Source organism: Paramormyrops kingsleyae, chromosome 6, assembly GCF_048594095.1.
Source record: "Paramormyrops kingsleyae isolate MSU_618 chromosome 6, PKINGS_0.4, whole genome shotgun sequence".
In the NCBI taxonomy this organism is placed as follows: domain Eukaryota; kingdom Metazoa; phylum Chordata; class Actinopteri; order Osteoglossiformes; family Mormyridae; genus Paramormyrops; species Paramormyrops kingsleyae.
Window position 1 is genome coordinate 14,251,802 of NC_132802.1, and position 6,000 is coordinate 14,257,801.

The window sequence follows — 6,000 nt, forward strand, 5'->3', positions numbered from 1 at the left end:
TGGTTTATATACAAAAATGGGTAAGTGAGTGCACTTGTGGCGATGGGTTAGTGTTTCAGATGCCATATCTTGACACCGTTTCTGAACCATGTGGTGTTTACCTTACGCCCATTGGGTGTAACAGAACCGACCCAGTGAATTTCCTGTGTCTTTCCCCCCCAACCCGTCAGACCAGACAGATGAACTAAAACAAGGGAGTAGTCCATTCACCCTCTCAGAATACGCAATCCTAAAGTCTGAGTCTGGTGTGTGAGTCGTGGGTGGAATGCAGAGGCTGGGGTAATGGAACACGGAGCCACGCACACACGCACACACGCACTTGTGCTCCCCAGACGTGAAACAGACTGGCTTCTGCGGCCTGCGTCATCATCACTCATGGGTGCCTATCTCTTCCCATCATGCACGCAGTGCAGGATCCGCCTTTTCTCCTGGTAGTTTGCCCGGGCCCATGGTCTGTGCCTCAGACCGCCCAGGGAAAGAACAAACATTCATTAGTATACATATGGGGCCTGATGTGACCCCCCTGTTTCAACACCAGCTCCCCCATTGGTGGATGAATTTTTCCACTGCTTCTCTGTCATCATTATTATTATTATTATTATTATTATTATTAATGTTATTATTATTATTATTTATTGTTTCCCAAGTGGCTGTATTGGGTCTCAGAGACATTATGGGCCGGAATACATTAGACTCCCATGATAAAATAACACAGACACAGGAAGAACAGGAAAATGATAGCAAATCCAGTATAGCCAGAGTTCATAACCGCCTTGCTTAGCTGCTTGTGCAGAAGTCAATGTGGTGTGCTGCACTGGAGAACGATCAACAGGCAAAGCCTTAAACAACACCTTATCTTACTTACAGTTTGCACTAAGCATACACAGAAGGTTTCCCTGGATCTTACTGTATGCTGCCATATTGCCAGCAACAAAACAAGCTGATTGGCTACAGAAAACAGTATAGATTAATATGGTAACTCTCTTCATAGTTTACAACAGGAAAGTTATGCACCGAGTTTACGTTTCAGGACAGTATTTGACTGGTAGACACGTTCTGTTAAGTAAGGGATAAAGCACAACAAGGTGTGTGATTATACGAAACTAATCGACGATGAAAACAAACGTAATCGACGTAACTGCTAACCAAATTGGAGTTGATTATCTCATATAACCACACACCTCAAAGTGCTTTATACTGCCTATACCACAGCAAATGAACAAAAAAATTATAATAGAACAAACTAGTCATGGTTGATTTTCCAGAAGAAAATTATTACAATTAGCATTGAATAATGTTCCATTGTGCTTCCAAATATATATAGTGCCTATAAGGACAGAACGTTTGGCTGTTTGCTGCAAGGCTGCAAATCCATTAAGTCATAACAAAAACCGTCAACAGCTGCTTGCATTTTGAAAACCAAGGAAAATGATGCTGATAAGAATCACTGCTGATTTATAAGTAAAGAGTCACACAGGTGTTTATATTAATGTTTAATAAAACACAAATATTAGTACAGTGAAGCAAGGAAACTACAGGCTGCCCATTAATACAGGACTGTTATTAGGCTATCAGAACGAGTAGAATTTTCTTACTCTAGATGCATGATGGCAAGAATTTGGCAAAGAAAGCCAGGATGTTTTGGTAAAGTTTGAAATGTATAAACCATTTAGGAAAATAATGCTGTTATAAGGCTCAAAACTTTTGTTAATCAGACCGAACATTTAAAGAAAATAGACAGCAGAAGGCATTATGTCGAGCAAACACTTACCAGCCAGCCAAAACATCATTATATTGGGAAACCCACCCCCCCCTCCCCCCCCCCTAAATACTTTGGAGTGATATAAGACATCTGAAGAGGAGGAAATAGTTTTATCTGGGGAACAGGCATTTACAGATATTTCTATATCGGGCAGATTGTTTACCCTGAAAATTAACCATAACTTTCCTGTGACAAAGAAGTCTTGCGCAAATTCTCACGAACCACCCTGAACCCACACATGAATATACGGTTTCATATTTGCTAACACAGACATGTGTTGGACTGTCTGCCACTTTAGAACAGAGCACACAATGAGGTTTGCATTCAAAGTGCATCGTGGTTGTATAATGGCAAAGTGAAGGAGTGTCTGAATTAACGCGCAACCGAAACCTGCGTCACCCGGGCGTCACTTTTCGAAAGAACGAAAGTCACAGATTAAAAATTAATGGATAGGACTGCTCAGCAGAAATGTAGGTGCTGTGTAAGCACTGTCAGTTTTGGTCCTGAATTTACACTGAATTTAAGCTTGGCCTCTCCAGGGTCTTTTGTGGTCACCACTTTGGCAGAGAACAGAAGATGACACAGCACAGGTTAAAAATCGCAAAAGGCCCGATTGCTCTTTGGGTACCGGGTATCGTTGTGGGGAGACAGGCCACCGGGATCCACGAACGGCAGAACCGAAGGGCTGATCAAAACAGTCCAGCGCATGCGAGGGGGCGTGGAGATGCAGCCAACCATCACCAATCGATAAGGCCATTTTGGCTTTAACCCTCCCCCTGTCACTTGCTGTCTGTGTGCTGGACCGTGGTCTTGGGAGAACATTATTTTGTGCTACTGTGTACCTGTATATAGATGGCATCACAATAAAACCCACTTTATTAATATCATCATCATCATCTTGCAGCCTGGAAGTTGCATCGTAGTCCTTGGGGACGTTATTTCGTGCCACTATATACCTGTACATGGATGGTAGGACAATAAAGCCCACTTGAGTTAATTGGGACTATCCCTGCCTCTCATTGTGTTTTGCTTCTCAATATTCAGAAGGGCTGAAACCCACACCGGGTGGCATATCAGAGGCATCTGTTGCCCCACCCATTTCCAGCTGGTATTCGAGCTGTGGGAGAAGTGCGACATGATAGGGCACATCGATGGCCACTGGGGCGAAGGGAAGCATTGTGGGGGATTTTCTTCTCATACTGTGCTGTAGGCTGGAGTGGTGACTCTGAGGCTAAGGATTTGTGCCAGTATTCAGAAGGTTGCTAGTTTCAATCTCGTGAATGCCTGGAGTGATTCTACTCCGTTGGGCCCTTGAGCAAGGCTTGTAACATGCGATTGCTTCGTCCTGGGTATGACATTAATCTACCAGCAAGCAGATCCTCCATCTTATAGGGGAAAAGGTTGGGGGTTGGTGGTAGGATTGGCACTCCAGCCACTGGGGACTAGTGTGGTGCTGAGGTATCACCCGCCACATGGCTGCACTCAGGTTCTCATCCCTTAGGTGTTTGTCATGTGGTGGGTGTGGGAAAGTGCTGTAATCAGTGCATGGTCCTTATCTCCTCGTCACTGCCACTGGTGAGAAGCCTCAGTTTGTCAGCCATGCTGAATCACAACCCCAAATGTGATACGGTGGCCAAGAACATCCTTGGTCTTTTCAATCACTGCATGACTTGGAATAGCAAGAGTTTTCATTACAGTTAATACATGGGCACAGGCCTACTATGTTATTTACTTGCCAGATGAGGGGTCCAGCCTAACAAGTTGTTCAAATTACTCCCGATTAATGACAGGCAGCCGTCTCTTATCAGACTGAAATTACCTGAATGCCTGACATTCCCTATTCATTAGTTTTTTTTTTGTTTTTTTTTTTAAATCCTTGAAGCTTTTCTTTCTCTGCATTTGTATGCCTTTGTCTAACTTCTGTGAACATAACCAGCCCAATAACAACCTCACACCATTAATGTGAAGTTTATCATTTCAATAACTGAGCAACGTGACTGTACATGTAAACTGTACAATTTAATGGGAAACTCTAGATTCAAGATTCAATACTTTGAATATGTAAACAAAGCTTTTAAAAAGAAATCCTAACATGTAACATGTTTCATCTGTAACCAAGTGGCCATTGCAGAGTGTTATGAGGAAATTTCCTCCCTTTGAAATGCTTTGCGTTGTCTGAATGAACTATGCAAATAACTACATCATACAGCTATTCCACCTCCGTTATTTACAATGCAAACTGACTGCTGCCGTATCTATCCCCAAAACCCTACATTTGCCTGAATCCATGAGTGATCCTTTCATTGACAGAAAGGTCAAGAGCTTTGGGAACGGATGGAAAATGTGATGTTGGAGGTTCTTTTCGGCCATGGCTGATCATTCTCCCACATAATTTTCTTCACGGATGGTGTTTCTTTCTGGTTCCTGACCAGGGGTTTTCTGGTGTTAACTAGCAGTAAGATACTGAAGCTTCAGAGCGGAGATAAGAAATCGGTCATTCTCCACATGCCACAGGGATGAGCGAAGGGTCCGCCTGCCTGAATTCCTTTTGGTCTGGGCGTTTGAGGTTCACAGTGATGCACAGCCTACCCTGAGAGCATAACCAAGGCATGCATCGAAGTTCACCACCACACACAAATGCATTATAGGTCATTTAGAGAGGCAGCATGTGGGTCAATGGGCAAGATGTCTGTGCTTGTGATCTAAAGGATTTCAATTCAAATCTCATCCTAAGCAGAATAGTCACATCTGTCAAGGCCCTTGAGCAAGGTTCTCGACCCAATGTACTTGGATGTATTTGCAACTACCCAGTCACTGGACTGCATACTTTTTAACAGACACAGAAACATAGGAAGACACACCAACAGGCCACCAGACAGAGATCTTGCCTTGGGTGTATATAGCAATCCCAGCTATATAGGGCTCTACAAAATTTCACATTCCAGTGAAAAAAAAAAGCATTGCTTCATTAAAATGATCAGCAAGGGACCCCTAAATACAACGTGTGTGTTAAAATAACATTCTGGCCAAGTTTCTAAAGTACCCCAGTCATATAAAATGCTTGTTTTCTTTTAGTTGCACAAGTCGAAGATGTTAAGAGCTTCACAAACACACACCAGCGACGTCCAGCTGGAATAATAAACTGGGGAGGGGCAAATGAAATCCAAAAAAAGTAAAAAGTAATTGGAAATTTGTGTCAGTGCTACATTAGAGAAGCAGATGTGAACGGAAAAATGAGATTTAAATAGCGAGCTGAGGGCCGGCTGGCCGTGTGCTGGCATGGCTGGGACAAAACCGTGGGAAGGCCAGGTGGGTCACCAGGTCACAGGGATACTGTCAGGCTGATAACCAGCAAATCTGTGGCCAGGACGGCAGGGGGGGGGGGGGGGGGGCGGGGCTTAGACTGGAGGGGCCATCGGGCCCTTCTCAGCTTTTCATCTCAGTGTGGAAGAACTGTAGGAAACTCACTGGGAATCTGAAACCATGTGGCAGGATGTTGAGGAGCAGGCAAGCGTCTTATGCAATTCCTGATACGCACACACAACAAAATAATCAACAACAAGTTTTACTTAACTAATGGGTACAAGGCTTCCCTTCACACAAGGAAAGGATAGCCTGAATGTGTAGTGAATTGTATGGGCACTCACATTTCACTGCGAATTTACCGGTCCTTACTGTTTTATGGCACCTATACAGCCAGAAAAATTCTGTTTTGTGATTGACCTGATGGTGAGGAAGCAAAAAAACCAATGTCAGAACATTTATGTTAGATATTAAGGTTATGAGTTAGAGCAGTGAGTGGGATTTCAGGTTTCAGAAGGAAAACAAATATAAGGGCATACAACCTGATCCCTGGGGAGACTTAACATCAAAAAATGGATTGTATGTTCTCTCAGGAAGGAGAGAGGCTTTCGAACGTCTGGTCTCAATTTTTAGGGATCTTAGGATGGTGGGGGGAGGGGTCAGGATTTACGATTATTATATTTTTTTTTGCTCTTTGATGAGCCAACTGATGTCAGAGGCTGTGACTTGGCGGCAAAGGCTGTATGACGCGTTGTAGGGTCACAGGCCTGATTCAGCACGACGCCGTGGGGAGCAAAACCTCCACCCTCGGGAAATATATAGAGACATGGTGAACACATGAACCCCCAAGAAGGTGGCGGGCTGCCAGCGCCCTCTGCAGCCCCCCCCCCCCCAACTCCCAAGAAGTCGTTTCAACACAGCAGTGAAACTGAAGA